At 39.2% G+C, this 19,079-nt stretch overlaps 1 long non-coding RNA gene and 1 pseudogene across 3 annotated transcripts in view; both read right to left on the bottom strand.

Annotated features, from left to right (window-relative positions):
- Positions 1-19,079, bottom strand: part of LOC110741317 — a 2,275,404-nt gene that overhangs the window by 1,233,794 nt on the left and 1,022,531 nt on the right. The window lies entirely within an intron of this gene.
- LOC101025691 lies at positions 3,577-6,968 on the bottom strand (annotated as a pseudogene). Its single transcript, XR_004177641.1, has one exon. The product of XR_004177641.1 is annotated as an ADP-ribosylation factor-like protein 6-interacting protein 1 pseudogene (transcript).

The raw sequence follows: 19,079 nt of genomic DNA, 5'->3' as shown, positions 1-19,079 counted from the left end.
TAGTTTATAACCATCTTTCCCCTTTACATAGCACTGAAACAGTAGTGAGTACAGTATGGTAACTGAGGGAAATTCACCAGACTAATTGTGATAAGGGAGGATCAAGCTTAAGTTTTTTCACATCTCTTTTGAATCTGTCAGCTATTCGACTTGGGAGATTCAGAAGAGTTGTAGAAAAACTTAAGCTTGGCTTGAAATGTCAGCATTTAAGGCATCAGATGTAAGGAGTTAGGGCATCTGGAGTTTGGCCAACCTATAGAACTTGGAGATACTAAAGTAATATCTAGGAAACCAAGCACAGGGCCTAGACTCCAGGAAAGGGGTTAGCAGACTTACTATGTGCCAAGTCCACAGCAGACCAGAGTCTGAGGACCAGGGTCCTCTTTCTGTGGAGACTGGAGGGAGAACCAAGGGCCCAGACAGCAGCCAATCTAGCCCCACAATCACACCTGATAGTGGACAGATCCCTGTCGCGTCCTGGGGCTCCTGAAAGTGCCCAATTTTGCTTATAAACATGCAAAGGGAGCATCTGGTGTGCGATCTGTAGGCTGTGTCTAGATGCTGTGTTTTAGTAGGAGAAAATCACCTACTTTCTACCAGGCCAGATTCTCAGTGGTCCAGGCCTAAGTCAGGGCAGAAGCAACAGAGTACATGCTATTGCTGGGGCAGGCTAAAGCCAGCATACTTTAGCATTTTATAGATGTGACGAGAGAGGCACAGAAAGCTGTGGAGCTTTCCGAGTTCACGGAACAAGGCAGAGGTCCAACCACTATTTGAAGCTCACTACCTCACTTGTCATGCAAATTTGCCTATCGTTTGTGCATACTTGTGTGCATATATTATGTGAATATACCTACTTTAGCATACAACACATATTCTTTAAATGATTCAGTGAATGAATATATTATATAAGGTAGAATTTATCCTGTTTGAATATAAAGGTAGGTATTCATTCATTCAATAAAGACAGGAAAGGTACGTGCTATCATGGAGCTTACATTCTTATGAGGGGAAGAATTAATACTCAAGATTTGAAATAGTTGAACAGGACTGTTTCAAATAATATTGAGTGTTGTGAAGACATAAGATAGAATACTGAAATAAGAATTTTGCCTTTCTCTTTGTACAAAGGCAACAATGACTAAATGCAGATTAATGAAGCATGCAAGGAACTAATTCTGCCTTCTCCATGCAACAGTGCACCTACCATTTATTCCCCTTCCTCTGATCACGTTTTCTGGTTTGGTGGCCACATCACGTACACTTTCTGTCATTTTCCTGAAATATATCAATAATGTTTAATTTGACAGAATCTGAACCAAACTTGTGGGGGAAGAGCAGCAGGGTGAGCTTTGGGGTCTGGGCCAAGCCTTTGTCTTCAGAGAAGCAGTTTATCCAATGGCTGAACTATGAATTGTGCATAGTCAGTGTTCAGTAAAAATTCCCTTTTCTCAGCATCAAGAGAACAAGGAAACAGAATATTCTCCTCTTGGATATTTCCATAGCTCTTGACTGACCTTGTACCACGCACAGACTGGGTTTTGAAATACGTCAGAAGTTTAAATTCAGTTATCTTTATTAACTCCTTGCCCACATCAGCTTAAGCCCAATATGTCCCAGGAATAACTTGAAGGTTGTTATGTAGAAAGTTAAAAGGACTATTGAAAGCAGAAATATGATTTCTAGAAAAGGGGATCTTTTCTACAATATTCTACTTTCTTTTCTAATGATTGAAAGGACAGAGAAATTCAACTTTTAATTCTAGCTGGAGCATCCACATTGATGAGCTACTAATCTCACTGTGCCTCAGGCTTCCTATTTGTAAATAAAGAGATGCCTGGTTGTTTTCAGGCTTTAAAGTAATTTCATGTTCATGTACATTCGCATATATAAAATATATAGCACAGTGCTTGGCACATAGTATACACTAAATAAATTTTTTTTCTCCTCTGTAAGGAGTTCTGGCCTTAATTTCAAACAAGCCACAAACTGAAACCATAAAGATGGAAATAAAGAATATAAAATTTGAAAATGTGTAAATTACTGAAAGCACAAGAACCATTAATTGTCAAGGATGGTTCTCATTAAACTAGCAGCATATGTTGCTATTATAAGGATGTTTGTCACGAGCTCCTGAGAGGTCTATTAACAATAAAATCCTATTATTCCAGATGTTTCACATCCATGTAATACACCCACAATAATTAATTTCGTATGGGCTAAATTCATAAATCTAGAAAACTAGAAAGACGTGTTATTCACCACATAAGGCATCTTATATCCTATTTATAATCTGACTGAAATGCTAAAAAATGCCATTAATTACAGGGAAACCCACTATCATTTTTCTTTATCTCTGGAATAGACTTTGAATTTGAAAATACTCCATTACCATTATAAAGGCAGCATCTGAGCAAACAAGGAGAAGAAGAAAGTTGCTGTCACATCTGCTGTTGCCGCTCAGGTCACTTCTTCTGGTGGCGTTATGGCTCAGGATTGCTGCTGCCACCCCTGGCTGGCCTTAGCTGGGCCCTGCTTTGTGCCAGAACTGTGCTAGGTGCTTCATGTGTATCATGACTTTTCTTCACAATATCCTCGTTAGATAGTCTTCCCTTTATAAAGGTAGAGGCTCAAAGAAGTGAAATAACTGATCCAACGTCACAACTCCTAAATGATAAAGCTAGGATTTGAACTCAGATCTCTAGCACCAACATCTGACCTCTCTCCATGTTACTAAGCTGCCTCTCTAAGGTAATAATAAAAGCTTGCATTTGTTGTGTGCCTGATCCAGCCTGCCAGATAACCTGAGACAGAAAAAAGAAAAACACACACACACACACACACACACACACACACACACACACACACGGGATTCTCCAATATAAAGTCTGAAGGTCAACTACTGCAACTGCCACTCAATGTCAGAATACCCTTCACAGAGGCTTGACAAATAACTAAATGGTCACCCAGAGTTCATTAAACCCTGTACCTCTTGAAGGCAGAGATTCATCTTCTTTTATATTCTAGCACCTGTTGTGCGCTCTGGTATGTAGAGTCAATGTTAATTTTTTATTTTTATTTTTATTTTTTAAGATTCCAACTTTTAGAATTTTTTCCCCTTTTACACAAAACAAATTAGAAGAAATAATAAAGGATTAAAACTGAAAAAGTTATTCTGTAGAACATGTATACACAAAAAAATATGTATACATGTAGTAGAACATGTATACATAAAAAAATCCAGATAGGAAGATAGGCTTATTTACAATGAAAGTAAGGTAAAATTAAGGTAGTTTTCTTATGAAATATTTTTTTAAAAAGTCAAATATATGCTATAATAGGCACCACTGTTTACAACAATATTAAAGACGAAAAAACAACACTTATTTAATAGGCACAGATATACCACAAGGTACAACATCGGTGCAATAAATTCACAAAACTGTATTACAGCCAGTTAATCAGTTTAAGAATTGTTCCCAAGTCAGTCACATTTTTGGCTTTCATTCCTACAGATTTCATTCCTACAGATTTCAAATACTCTAAATTTCTAGCTATCAATAAGTTAAGAATGATTATAAGAAGCTTTCCAAGGAGTTACAAAATCTTTGTAGACCAAAGGCCAACTATCATCACCTCAAGTCTGCTCTCACCAGCAGCCCTTGTATTTTTCAGGGAGAAATCTCTAGGAAAAAAAGTCAGACACCAGTGTAGTCACTATCTCCCATGCCAAACCCAGGGGACTAAAATGACCAGTATTACCATAAAACGAGAATTGTGAGGTTTACCTTAAAAGGCTTATTCTGGTCTCAAAAATTAGTCAGATAAGATTATCTTCTACTGAAATGAATCTTGCCTAAACACAGAAGACTGGTATCCTTTACTGCTGGTCCTAAAGTCATAGACATGAATTTTAACCTACTGTATACTATAGCTAAAATCAGCTGAAAATCTGAAATTAAAAATAAGCTAGAAATCCTAAATCCAATCTTTTGGAAGTCTGCTATTGAAAGGCCTTTAAGGATTTACTAACTTCAAGTCTAAGTGGAAAGGGACAAAAGCTTAAGCCTGTCGGACATTCCTTTTTTTGGACAAAAAGATCAAAGTTTCCTACAAATTGCTAAGCTTTGCACAAGCGAGAAACCTACACATACTAGTGCATGGAATCAGTTTCATTTTATTCCATGGGGATTCTTCTCCCACGGGAAAGAAACAGAATGAGGAATGAATCTTAATTGGTCTCTTCATCGCAAGTGGTAAACTTGGTCTCTATATTCACAAAGTCAGAAAGTTTTTTAAGCAGACTGTGGAAGCAGACAGTAGAACCAGCTTCCTGCAGCCACAGACCACTACCTTGTATCCAGCAAGAGCAAAGATGAACTTGAACAATTATCCAGAGTCACTTGAATCGTACTAAAGGGCAAGGTTCACCACTATAAAAAAGGAAGTTGTCTAAAAGCAAGAATTCAATTAACCCGGGGTAAGAAAAATCAAAACAAGTCATACATACTAATGAGTTGTCCATGAGGCCAACTGGTAAGAACGTACTCAACTATACATGACATGAAGACACTATGCACAAAGCATAACTTGGCGAGCCTGCATTTCTATTAACTACGGGCAGAGTGAGGGAGAGCAAAGAACTACTTCTGTAACATTTTAGTATCCAGATAGTACAGCAGAAACCATTCCCAGGGGCAATGGGTGCTCCATTAATCACACTGAATAAAGCAGATGAATTATTCATTTTTCTATTCTTTTTGTTTGAGAAGTTGGGTTAGCTCCCTTTTGGCCATTCCAGTGTACTTAGAAATGATTCCATGTTGGTTTAGTCCAGGAAGCAATAGTAAAGAAGTCACTATCAGGCAGGTGAGAAGCAAGTTGTGGACTTGCTGTCCCACCTAAGCAATCTCAGTTAGGGAAATGATCATGGTCATGAAGTACATCTTAGGTTTATCTTCCTTTAGTATGAAGAGGCATTTCCACCAACCCACAGCTCTGCATCAAGTTTTTAACTAGATTGCTGCAAATTTCATGAAACCTTTGCTGTTGTTCAGTGGTCCATTTATTGGAGCCAAAAATTCTAGGCACCAGAATGGGAACAAGGTAGTCAGCCAAATGGATCTGGATAGTAGATAATCAGAAACATCAAAGAAACCACACCCATGATGGCAGGTGGAAACCAGGCTGTTTCCCATGGGAAGACTTTATCAGCATCAGCATCACTTCTCCCCATTCTTGCAGCTGTTTTTCCAGACTTGCAGTCTCTGTAGCCAGCAGGTTAGTGATGTGATTATCTCCCTCTGCCATTATCTCTGAGATGCCATCTCCATGAGTGCAGGCTGCCTTCCCAGTGAACCCTCCTACCGAGACCTGCACGGCGACCGCAGCACCAGAGTCAATGTTCATCGAACGGCAATTTATCACATGACAAAAACACACGAATTTGGGCTATAGAAGAATAGTCATTCAGCAGGTGAGATTTCAAGTTCATGATGTTGAGGATTAAATGTAGGTAAATATAATATCTAGAAGAAATTATATACTATTTTCAAACTTGAGACTAGAACCTACTGAAACAGCAATGTTATCACATAAATGTGGCAGGATGAGCCACAGAGAAGAACCCCTCAGACACCAAGTTGTAGAAGGAAAAGTCTTTATTCAGCTGGGAGCATAGGCAGACTCACATCTCCAAAAACCAAGCACACCGAGTGAGCAATTCCTGTCCCTTTTAAGGGTTCACAACTCTAAGGGGGTCTGTGTGAGAGGGTCGTGATCGATTGAGCAAGCGGGGGTACGTGGCTGGGGGCTGCACACATCAGTAATTAGAACGGAGTAGAACAGGACAGGGGTTTTCCCAATGCTTTTCCATACAATGTCTGGAATCTATAGATAACATAACCAGTAAGGTCAGGGGTCAATTTTTAACCAGGCCCAGGGAGTGGCGCCGGGCTGTCTGATTGTGGATTTCATTTCTGCCTTTTAGTTTTTACTTCTTCTTTCTCTGGAGGCAGAAATTGGGCATAAGACCATATAAGGGGTGGTATCCTCCCTTAAAAATAATAGCTATGTTAATAATTAACATTTATTGAGCACTAGCTGTGTGTCAATCACTATATCAAGAACTTTAAATTATAAACACAACTAATCCTCATAACAACTCTATGAGATGCATAGTACTATCTCTGAACTCAGGGAATGTAAATAAAAGAGGTCGTACAGCTAGCAAGATATAGAGCCAGGATTCAAACAAAGGCTGTCTAGCCCCAGAGCCTGCTGGCAACCACCATACTAAACACTCCTTGGGAACTCAAGCTAAGCTAATGGGATACCATGGAACTGTAGGTTATTTTATCTATTTATAGTTTTCCTATTAAATGTTTTTACACCATGAGAAAATTAGCTGGAAAGCTAAATGGTTTTTGTTTGTTTGTTTGTTTGTTTGTTTACCTGGCTGTAGAAATCAGGAAAAGTCAGGATGAAAAAGACATGCTCTAATAAGTTGGAGGGGCTAGATACCAAACTGCTAGAACATGTGACATGTGCTATCACCTTTCATCTTCTCTTGCACTACGGTTGGTGCCAGTGTGATGTAGTGGTTCAGAGCTCTGGCTTTCAACTCAAATAGAGCCAAGTTCAAGTCCAGCTCTGATGCTTACTAGCCGAGTGATCTGGACAGGGCAAAGACCTTCAAATCCTTCACATATAAAATGTGCCTAGTTATAATATCTCTTTACATGAGGGGACACTAGAAAATTTAAACAAGATAATACATGCAAATTTTAGTACAATGCCTGGAATATATCAAAATGTGCATATAAGTATTTTTGCTATTAGTTCCTCTTTTACAGATGTAAAATAAGAAGGTCTAAGAGATCAACCAGATGCTGAATAAAGTTTGTGTGCCTATAAGCCCAGCACTTTGGGAGTCGGAGGCGGGTGAATCACCTGAGGTTAGGAGTTTGAGACCAGCCTGACAAACATGGAGAAACCCTGTCTCTACTAAAAATACCAGACTTTCTAAAGGTGGTGGTGCATGCCTGTAACCCCAGCTACTTGGGAGGCTGAGGCAGGAGAATCACTTGAACCCAGGAGGCAGAGGTTGTAATGAACTGAGATCACACCATTGCACTGAAGCCTGGACAACAAGAGTGAAACTCCATCTCAAAAAAAAAAAGTAGAAAGCCACAAGCTCTCCTTTGTCTTGTTTGCAAGCAATAGCAGCAAAGAGAGAATTCCCACTCTTCTAGCAGTTTCAGAAAAACAGCCATTTTGTGATGTTACAAAGCATAAGCCCTCCCTCCCCCTGTGGTCCTATGTTCAGTACTAGCACTAACCATTTGTATGCTCTAGGTGGGGTTGCCTTCTGCTCTACCTCCAGCCAGGATTAAAGAGTGTCACAAGTAGCAGGAATCTATTCCTCCAAACTTCATGTTATATAACAGAAAGTCAACTGAATAAAACAAAGTAAGCAAATAATCAACGAGCCCATATTGTTCTTTCAGGTTGATGACATTTTGCCAAAACATGCCTTCTAGTAGCTATCATTATTAAGACTTTCACTTATATGACTTTACACATGTTGGTTAAGGCTTTTCATGTGTATTACATGATGTTTTGATTTTCACTCTCATCCTGTTGGTTGAGTTGCTGGGATATCAGCATTTCTCTTTCGTGATGTGGAAACTGGGACTTGAATCATCTGCATGAATTGATCCAAATCCCATAATCACAAGGCCAGAGAAAGAATTTTATCAAATCTTGTTTCTTACTTAAAACTCTGCCACCAGGTCTTACTGCTCTCAGAGTGAAATCCGATCTCCTTTCCATGAATACCTGTATGACCTGGCTCATGCAAACTTGTCTAATCTCATTTCAGGCAGTTTTTTTCTTTCTTTCTTTCTTTCTTTTTTTTTTTTTGGAGACACAGTCTCACTCTGTTACCCAGGCTAGAGTGCAGTGGTGCCATCTCGGCTAACTGCAACCTCCACCTCCTGGGTTCAAGCGATTCTCGTCCCTCAGTCTCCCAAGTAGCTGGGATTACAGGCACCCGTTACCACACCTAGATAATTTTTAAAATACTTTTAGTAGAGATGGGGTTTCACCAGTTTGGCCAGGCTGATTTAGAACCCCTCACCTCAAGTGATCCACCTGCCTCAGCTTCCCAAAGTGCTGGGATTACAGGTGTGAGCTGCCATGCCCTGCCCTCTGTCTGTTACTCATTATGCTCCCACAACATGGACTTTCCATTAAAGGAAGGTTCTCAGCTGTTTCCTGCATTGGGCCCTGTATGTGGTCTAAGGACAGAGAGGCATCCAATCAGCAGACACGGGGCAGAACACACCTGGGAGGTACATCTGCAGGTGGTGGGGCACGGGCTCCATGCCTCTCAGAGACTTCTGCTCCAGAATTCTAAGAGACTTCTTTAGATTCAAAACTTGGTGTCATTGGGGAATACTAAGCTGATCATCATCTAAGAGGTAAACACAGAACAATAAAACTTGATGAGGATTTTATTTGATAAGCGTGGTGCAAATATTGAGGGAGGGCAACTAACATGATTCAGCATTTGCTACATGATGTCTTCTTAATTTTATACAAGGATTATCATAGAGGAAAATAGATTTGGTGCGATAAAAATACCTCTTCCAAGGATACACAGTTTTTAAGTGCAAGTTGGTATTGAAACCTAAGTTTATTTGGTTCTACTACACATGACATTTGCCCTCTGACAGGATGACTTTATACTATGTTAAAAGAATTACTCAACTAGGGCTATTTTAATTTCCTCACAAAGGACAAGATTGGTTCAAGATACAGGAATGGTGCTAATTTTGAAAGGAGACTTGGCAGGCTCTGTGTCTGGAGAACAAAGCTGAGAGGACTGGGAGCGAGAAGGGCCCTGACAGGAAATTAGTTTGGAGAATACATTACTTATAAGATAAAATCATGGAAAAATGGCATTTGAGTCAAGTTGCATAACTCCACTGGCTCTAACTTATTATACATTAACAAAAGACATTTAATAAAAGCTTTACCTCTCTTTGATTCAACTGTTTCAATCATTGAAAACAAACAGCACAATTAAATCACATCTTAAAGACTTGTCATCCCAAGATAATTCATGATGGATTTTCAAAGGTTTTATGGTAAGAGAATCTTCCCAAGAAATGTATATGGATAAAATATTCTGAAAAACAATGTGGAATAGATAATGTCTGGGCTTCAGAATCAAGAGATCTCTGTAAAGACTCATCTCATACATTTGCTAAGTAATCATAGAGCATTTCACAATCTAATTTTTATTGTACTAACTGGCAAACTGGCAAATGGGTGAAATCTTAATATATATTCACAGAGCTACTGTTAAATACATATAAATGTTTTATATCAAAATGTTGATATTTGGCTGCTTATGCGTATTATAAAATGAATAAATGAATGAATGAGCATATGAGTACTTTGAGATTATTTAAAATAATCTTACCAATGTATACTTATCGGTGTGTTTTTTTTTTTTTTTTTTTTGCTGGAGTGCAGTGGTATGATCTCAGCTCACTGTAACCTCTGGCTCCCGGGTCCAAGTGATTTTCCTGCCTCAGCCTCCCAAGTGGCTGGGACTACAGGCGTACACCACCACGCCTGGCTAATTTTTGTATTTTTAGTAGAGACGGTGTTTTGCCATGTTGGCCAGGCTGGTCTCAAACTCCTGATCTCAGGTGATCCGCCTGCCCTGGACTCCAAAAGTGCTGGGATTATAGGCATGATTCACTGCATCCAGCAGTGTTTTTATTTCAGAACTAATTAACTTATTACTCACATTAATTCTAATTGTACTTCAATTTGCTAGAGTGTAGATCACTATTGTTTAGTACTAATGGTCTTTTAAAATTACTAGGAAACAACAACATACTAATAAACATATGCTCACAAAATCTATCACCTGTCCTTATTTAATCATTTTTAGTAGACACCAGTATGGTTTAAATCACCAAAACTTTTCTTTTGTAGTTTTATCATACAAAACAAATTATCTTTTGCCTCATTTTTTTTTCTTTTGGAACCAACTCAAGTTTCTATTATCTTCATGATGTCTTTGGAAATGTAAAAACTTTATTTATATGCTAACTGATTTTTAAGATATCATAAAATTGTATTCCTCACTTTGCCCACATCAAATGAGATATTTTGCTTGATTGACTCAATGATTTTTTTTTAATGGCCTTTTGAATTAAAAAGCGGTCAAAGACTGAACGTGATTTTCCCAGTCTGTGACTCAGGTTCCCAAGCTGAATCTGATGATACCCAGTAACAATAAAGTCTTATGCTATAGAGTAAATATCTATAATGTGAGTGTGTTGTGGGTTTGTTTGTGGATGGGATCACAACTATCTAGAATATGAGTCAATATTTCCCATCTCTGGCACACAGAACAGACATTGCTTGCAGGGGCCTTTGAAAACAGTATGCTGAGAATAGATAGGGCTCAAGGACAGTATCTCCAATTGAACTTTTAATGAACTCCCGTAGGCGCCAAGAAGGCGAGCAGATAAGGAAGAGCATAGAAACAAGGAACTGAGTAGAAGGTTACATCTGGGAAAAGAAAGTTTGTTTTGCATTGCATTCTTTCTGCTGACGTGGGGTTTATGGGGTATAAATAAAGTGAGGCAGAGGCTCTGAGTGTGGCCGCCATGTTCTCTGTGTGTCTTTGTCTTTTGTGTGTTCTTTCATTCTCCACTACCCCCGGCACGGACCCCAACATTGCTGGTCAATTGCCAGTATTCCCCTAACTCTACCTTTCAACTTCTTGACACAAAACTTGGATTATAAATTTGTCAACACTACCTTATGAAATAAAACATACCTGTATCTACCCAATAGGCTTATAGCTATAATACTTTATACTAGAGGAAAAGAGAAAGAATTATAAGTGGATGATGCAATTATTCTGGAACAACTGGATACCTAGATTGATGATAAGAGAATTAGCCAATGTTACTGATATAAAAGCCCATCATTATTTAATCAAAGAGCTTAATTTTGCATGAGGACCTGGTGGTAGTTTTAGAATGAATGCCTAGAATCCTTGCCTTCCGGAGAGCCCTTCTTAAACTATGTCCACATGAGAATACACATACCTTGAATATATATTATGAAAAAAAAAATGATACTATGATTCTGGGGATTGTTCTACTGAAGACCTGTCTTTTGAAATCCTAATTGGTTCTGGTATTAATTACTACATTCTATCCAATAAAATACTTTCTCTTATCTTATTGCGTGGTATACTGGAAAAAAGTCTCAATACCCACATAAAGCTAATATTGTTTATTTATTTATTTATTTTTGCTATATACCATTCCAGGGATGCCTTGAACTCCAGAATTACCTGAATGTAAGATTTTCACATCAAAAAGCTATGGCCAATTTTTATATTCATCTCTGTATTAGGAGATCCTAATTAGGAACCAGGCTGCCCAGCAGGAGTTGAGTGGTAGGCAGTGAGCATTACCATGCTATATGGAGGGGACAGTAGCATCCCAAACCTAGTTGAGAAAGAAGATGAAAAAAATATTCAGTAAGAACTTAGGCAAACTTACAAATATAGATGACATACTTTCCATTTAATGACCTGGATAGCGCCTGTTCTCATTTCTTCTCCCCAACTTTCTGAGGCCATTTGACTATGCCCAGAATCTAGAGCAATCCTTCACAGTACAGATCATGTTTGCAAAGAGTTAGTTGGGGTGGGACAGCTAAAAATCACATCCAAATATTATTAAATCTTATTTGATGGATATCTTAATAAAAAGACTGAGAGTGTAACTGGTTCTATCCTGTCTGAAAACACTATCCAATGCCCCAATTTTCCAAAGATTGGTACTAAATCAGACCTTCTGTGACTTAATTCCTGCTGTGATGTTATGCCCTAGTTTTGATAATTGCACACTCTTCCTAGTTTCTGTTCATTCGCTTAATAATGACTTATTGAATACCTAATATATTTCCAGAATAATTTTTAGATATTTTGATACAGAGATAAATAAAAATAGCCATGGTGCTTGTGACCTAGTTGAGAAAAACCTATATTTACACTCTATATTTAAAGAGAGTACTGTTGGAGCACAGATAAGGGGCCAGTTAAGCCTGGCTCAAGGAGTCAGGAATGGTTTCTTAAGCAAGAGAAACCTGGCTTATGTCTTGAAATGAGAAGCCATGGTTTGATGTGCTTAGAAAGACAAGAGAGGAGGCCGGGCATGGTGGTTCACACCTGTAATCGCAGCACTTTGGGAGGCTGAGGGGGATGGATCAGGAGATCGAGACCATCCTGGCCAACATGGTGAAACCCTGTTTCTACTAAAATACAAAATAATTAGCTGGGCATGGTGGCGGGTGCCTGTAGTCCCAGCTACTCAGGAGGCTGAGGCAGGAGAATCGCTTGAACCCAGGAGGTGGAGGTTTCAGTGAGCTGAGATCAGGCCACTACTCTCCAGCCTGGCAACAGAGTGAGACTCTGTCTCAAAAAAAAGAAAAACAACAACAGAAAAAAGAAAGATAAGAGAGGAAATGGCATGTGTATAAGCATTGGAAAGCAAAAGTTAGTCTGGAGTGTATGCTGTTTATGATTGCTGGGGCGGGATTGTGGCATGGTAATGACAAGCAAGCTCAAGATCTCTGGAGATAGGCTGGGGCCAGACTGTGAAGGGTCTTTAAAGACATGCCAGAGTTCAGTGTTAGGACTAAAGGTTGGTGATACCAAGCAAGCAGTATATCAGAATTACCTCGGGAAATGTGTTCAAATACAGATTCCTGACCTCACCACAGATACTGAGTTAGTATTTCTGGGGATGTACCCAGAAACACTATTTTTAAGGAGCTCCCTGGTGATACTAACCTGCAGCCGGGTTTTGGAACCACTTGGGGAGGCAATGTTGTATCCATATCCTAGCTCTGTCAAGGCTGAGCTCTTGGCTTGCTGTCAGCAGTTCCCTCCAGAGAATGATGCTCTGCTCTGAACACCAGCCCTAAAGACACTAAAGTGCTGTCTATCCAAGTTGCCCTCCAAGGCCACACAGGTATGTAGAAAACAAGTGGAAAGCAGAATCCAGCACTCCTGGAATCCAGTCTGTATTTTTCTCTTTTCTTTTTCCTTGTGTAGATAGTGTGAGCAACAAATAGTTTGCCAAAGAGTACAGTAATCAGATCATTTTAATGTATATAGGCAATTTATTGCCCCAGAGACAAGATGGATCCAGGGACAAGATGGATCTGTCAGTAACAGACATCCTAGAACATGAAACATTCATTCCTTCCTAATATGTTTCTTTTTGTAATCTCATTGTTTATCTCAGCATGGTTTTCCCACTGAGAGCTGTAAGTCCCTTGAGAGCACAAATGTTACATTTATTATTTTTGTATATCAGCTTTCAACACATAGCCAAACACATAGTATATGCTGAGAAAATGCTTATTGATTTAATGAATGAACCAGTTCCAATAATTGTAGTTACTTATTAACACTATTTAATAATTTGTTTTCCATCACTTGCCTGCCTACCCTATCCCCACCTGGCTTGTGAGATCCTCAAGGGAAGGAGCTAGTTTCCAGCCCAGAGTCTGAGATAGAGTAGGCACATGGTAGATGCATGTTAAACGAATCAATAACATAATGCAAAGAGCTCTTTCATCTTTGTTTAAATTAAAAGTTAAATTAAGTCAGGGATTCTTCCTTGACAATTCTTCCCTCCTCGCCTAGAGAGACTGTATGCAGAAACATGATTTAAACACCAGAAGACTTTGACTTTTTCTTCACAACCTTTCCTCTAATTGAGAAGTTGACGTTTTTAAAAGCTAGTCTTGTCCTAGGGGAATCCTGAACAGGCCTAGATGGAGTGCTAAGTGAATAGGTAGGTGTCTTCTTTGAGAGATATGTGGAACAAGAAGAGGTAGGGAGTGACGCAGAAGTCACGATGAACATAGAACTTTCCTGGGCTAAAGCGGGCACTCATCTCCAGCATCTTCAGTATAGATTATTTCAAATAACATTGACAGCCTCAGCCATCTGGGAATAATTTGGTCATGCCTTACTTCTCTGACCTTTTTAAGCTCCAGGTACTCCTTTGACTGCAACTGTCAAATTTTGACAGCTTGACTCAGGGTGAGCAAATGGTTCCTCTTAAAGAATATAACAGCATCCTTTTAACAACAGCCTCATCTATTCACATGCATTCCCCCAGCTTCGGAGGCCTTTATTCTCACAGATGTATAGAGACTCTAAGAGTGGTATTAGGGTCATCTGATGGTGTCTCAGTCAGCTCATGCTGCTGTAACAAAATATCAATGACTGAGTGGCTTAAACAGTAGATATTTACTTCTCATAGTTCTGAAGCCTGGATGCTCAAGATGAAGGTGCCAGCAGATTTGGTTATTGGTGAGGGCCGTCTTTCTGGCTTGCTGATGGACACATTCTTGCTGTACCCTCACATAGTGGAGAGGGAGTGACAGAGAACTCTCATATTTCCTCCCCTTTACAAAAAACTAATCCTGTCTTGGAGCCCCATTCTCATAATCTCATCTAAACCTAATTATTTTCCCAGAGCCTCAGCTCCAAATATCATCACATTGGGGGGTTAGGGTTTCAACATATAAAGTAGAGGATTGAATGACATTCAGTACTGAACAGATGGAATTGAGAAGGAGGAGACAATGAAGAATAGCTAGGAAGATCTAGTTAAAAGAATATGTGATGGGATATCTTTCTGTCCAAAGTATAGAATTATATTCATATTAAGGTGTATGTCTTATCTGGTATATTTCTAGCATCAAACATTATTTGCCTGAGAAATGCTACTTATCTATTCATTCATTCACTCATCCATGAAATTTTTATTCAGTAGCTTCTAGATGATACAGTGAAAAAGACAACAAACCATATCTCTAAAATTTTGACTATTATATTCTAAATTAGGGGTCCCCAAGCCCCCTGTTAGGAACCAGGCAGCCCAGCAGGAGGTGAGTGGTAGGCAAGCGAGCATTACCACCTGAGTTCTGCCTGCTGTTAGATCAACAGCAGCATTAGATTCTCATAGGAGCATGAACCCTATTGTGAACTGAGCACACAAGGGATCTAGGTTGTGTGCTCCTTCTGAGAATCTTATGCCTGATGATCTGAAGTGGAACAGTTTCATCCCGAAATCATCTCCACCCCAGTCCGTGGAAAAATTATCTTCCATGAACCTGGTTCCTGGTGCCAAAAAGTTTTATCTAAATGACAGGTGATTGTGGCAAGGACCAACCAACCAGGTAGTAAGTGAGATTGTATGGGACAGCATAGGAGGACACTCAGATAATGAAATGCTTCAAGATGTAGCAAGAGCCATGGTTGGGGTGAGTACTCAGAGAATCTTCATAGATGAAATGACCCCTCTGCTAAAACATGAATAACAGGTGCAACTTTCACAGCTGGACAATTTTTTTGTTTGTTTGTTTGAGATGGAGTCTCACTCTGTCACCCAGGCTGGAGTACAGTGGTGCAATCTCAGCTCACTGCAACCTCTGCCTCCTGGGTTCAAGCAATTATCTGTCTCAGCCTCCCGAGTAGCTGGGATTACAAGTGCCTGCCACCACGTCCACCTAATTTTTGTATTTTTAGTAGAGGTGGGGGTTTCACCATCTTGGCCAGGCTGGTCTTGAACTCCTGACCTCATGATCCACCTGCCTCAGCCTCCCAAAGTGCTGGGATTACAGGCGTGAGCCACTGCGCCTGGCCTATAAACATTTTATGAATCAGTATGTATGAAAGTCTAGAGATTTGGGAGCCCATAGTCTTCCTTGAATTGAAAATAACTCAATATTGCTATAGCAATGAGTGGTAGAATATGTGTTTGACAGGGAGGAGTGGAAAGAAGAAGACAGGATAGAGAGGATGGAGAAGAGGGAGTTGGGACTAGAGCCAGAACACAAAGGGACCTGCATATATTATGGAATAAGGACTTTATCTTGAGAGCACTGGGATTTATTGGATGATTGTAGTCACCTGAGTGATGTGATCATATTTGAGCTTTATAGGCACTCTGATAGCACTGTAGAGGGTAGATGACAAATAGGAGGTCTAGAGATAAGTTTCATTGTCCCAAATGAGAAACAGTGGCTTGAATGGCATTGGTTCAGAGTGATGGGCAGAACTGGTGCACTTGACTCACATTCAGGCAGTAGAATCCATAGGATTGAATGATTGATGTTAGAATGCAAATGAGAGAAATCTAGGATGCTTCTCAGGATAATGGCTCCTTTTATACTCAGGAAATTTGTTGAATCAGCACAGAAAGTCTCCCATTCACTTATAGATTAGGGCTTCATGCACCGTGGGTAGGGATCAATAGATAATGTCCAAACCACACTTCAAGTATACCTACATATTGATTTTCAAAATTATTTTACATATCAAGATGAGGGGTACAAAAATATGTCAATTTTACAGTTATTTTACTGACTTCAAAAACTCCCCCCCCAAAATAATTACTTCAAGTATTATTCAGGAATTAATAATATTAAAGAGAGTTATATACACAAAGAGAACAAAACTTATTTTTGCAAACATCATTATCCTGAATGAACTAGTGAGAAGTATATCACTCCTTCAAGAAGATATACTTTTTAAGAATCTATTCTTCTTGGGATGCGTTTTCTCTTGAAAGAGCTCTACATACCTAGAATACATCTCAGAAACACCAAAGGGGGATAACAAACACAGTTTGCAGACTCCATAGTTTTACCAAGCTTTTGTTTTCTTTTGTTTTGCATAGACACAACCAAAGTACATGTTAAACTTATTTTGGTTAAAACCGAGGATTTTTTTTTTTTTTTTTTTTAAGGACTGAAATAGCCTTACAATGCTATGAATTCAATCCTGACTCTCATCATATGTGATTTTGCACGAAGTCATTTTCATTGTGGGATGCTCTTCCTTCTCTGAAACGTGAGTAGTGCAGGTTGTACTGGGCATTGGATAAAATGAACTACATGAAAATACTTTACACTACAATCAAAATGTATAGTGTTCCTATTTTCCATTGTGATTAGAGATCAGAATTGGAACATTTGAAACGCAACGAAAATGAGTAAAAAATTAACTGTGGACACGGAGGAATAGATAAGAAGCCACAGTATTTCTTTTCTCTTCCAAGTTAGGAAGGCTGCCCATTGCCACCAAGGTCCTGAGCACATCGAGGTCATCTGCTTGGGAAGAGTAGTGGTATAAAATTTTTGAAACATCTGTTTTGATGCAGAGTATTTCACTGTAAAAAGCAGCATGAGCTATCTTAAGAAAAGCTTCTTTTTTAAATGTGTTTAAAGTCTCCTAAATTTCCTGCATATAAATGTTGAATACCTCCAACATGTCAATCAATCTTGTTTTCCAGTTAACTTAGAATAAAATGATAATGAACTTGCATTTAGCCAGCGCCTTTCACAGAGTGAGCATAATTAGACTTGGAAAAGATCTATTAGGATATCCAATTTCATCTCTCTGCCCAGAGAGAACTATTCCTCCTGAGAGTTCCCTATTACTGTGTTCTGACTTGTTTTAAAAGTCTCAAGGGAAGAAATATTTACTACATTCTTGGATTATTTAATTGTAGGCTTAAAGGGAAGTAACACCAGTCTAAGAATCAGGAAACATGGATTTGATTCTTGATTTTATCATGTATTTGTTGTTTGTGACTTTGACCCAGACGCTAATCTCTCTAAGTCTTAATGTACAAAATGGTGTCAAAATTTTCTATTTCACAGGGTTGTGGTAAAATCAAGAGAAAAAATACATGTAAAAGGACAGATACAGAGCTTGGAACATTAGAGTCACCTGATAAACATGATTTCTCTCTTTGGCAATTTCCTCTACTAACCATTCCCACACTTATTCCTCCCATATCCTCTCCTCCCTCCTACACTTTTCCTGAGTTGAGTATACTTTGTGAATTTGATGAAAGATCTTGTTGCTTTTCTTCTTTCTAGTTTCCATGTATTTTCTAGGGCTGCCATAACAAAGTACCACAAACAGGGTGGGTTAAAACAAGAGATATTCCATCCATCACCATTCTGTAGGCTGGAAGTCTGAAATTAAGGTTTTAGTGGGGCAATGCTCCTTCTGAAGGCTCCAGTGGGAAATCTGCCCTTGGCACTTCCTAGCTTCTGATGACTCTCAGAAATCTTTTGCATCCCTTGTCTTGTGTCTTGCTCCCTCCCATCTCCAGCTCCATCTTCACATGGCCCTCTTCCCTGTGTGTGTGTGTATGTATGTATGTGCATGTGTATGTGTCTCCATGTGTTCTCCCCTTTCCTTACAAGGACACTAGTCAATAGATTTCATCCTCATCCAAAACCGGTATGACCTCATCTTACCTAATTACATCTGCAAACATCCTATTCTCAGATAAGGCCCTGTTATGAGGTTCTGGGTGGACATGAACTTTGGGAACAACACCATTTGTCCTGTGTATCCTCAGTAGACCTCCCCATATCCTTGCCCATTGCAAGATGTAAAGCAGACTCTAAAAAGACCTACCTCTGCTGCTGTGGATATGATCAATAATCAAAATTCCTCCTTTTACTCAACTTTCATTGTTTTCCCAAATATTTTTGCATTAGTTTCATCAGTGGAAAAAAAAAATATTACCACTCTGCCCCAGTTGTCTTTATGTTTCTCTGAAGATTCTGAAGATCCTGCATGCTTGGAGACAGAAGAAAGGAAAGATGAGAGATTTCAAAGATAGAGGGAAGGCTCTGAGTGTATGTACATTCCAAATATGTTAAATTCCTCTATATCATTTATAACCTTTGGAATGCAAAGAGGGGAAAAGTCCCTGTTCTCTCCTGTGGTTCTGCTGAGTGACCTAAGCCCCTCATGTAATATCTCTCAAGATTCCCATCCCCTTCTCATACATAAACTGGGGGAAAAACATAAATGGTGTCCTGCCTGTCACTCATGGTTTTTGATAGTGCAGCATGGCATGGCAAGATAATTTTAAAAGGTTAAGTGATACATATGTTTGAATTATTGAGAAGAGTATTATTGTTCC

The sequence above is a fragment of the Papio anubis genome, chromosome 12, assembly GCF_008728515.1.
Source record: "Papio anubis isolate 15944 chromosome 12, Panubis1.0, whole genome shotgun sequence".
Lineage (NCBI taxonomy): Eukaryota > Metazoa > Chordata > Mammalia > Primates > Cercopithecidae > Papio > Papio anubis.
Note: the sequence above shows the minus strand (reverse complement) of the source record. Positions and strands in the feature narration are given on the sequence as shown.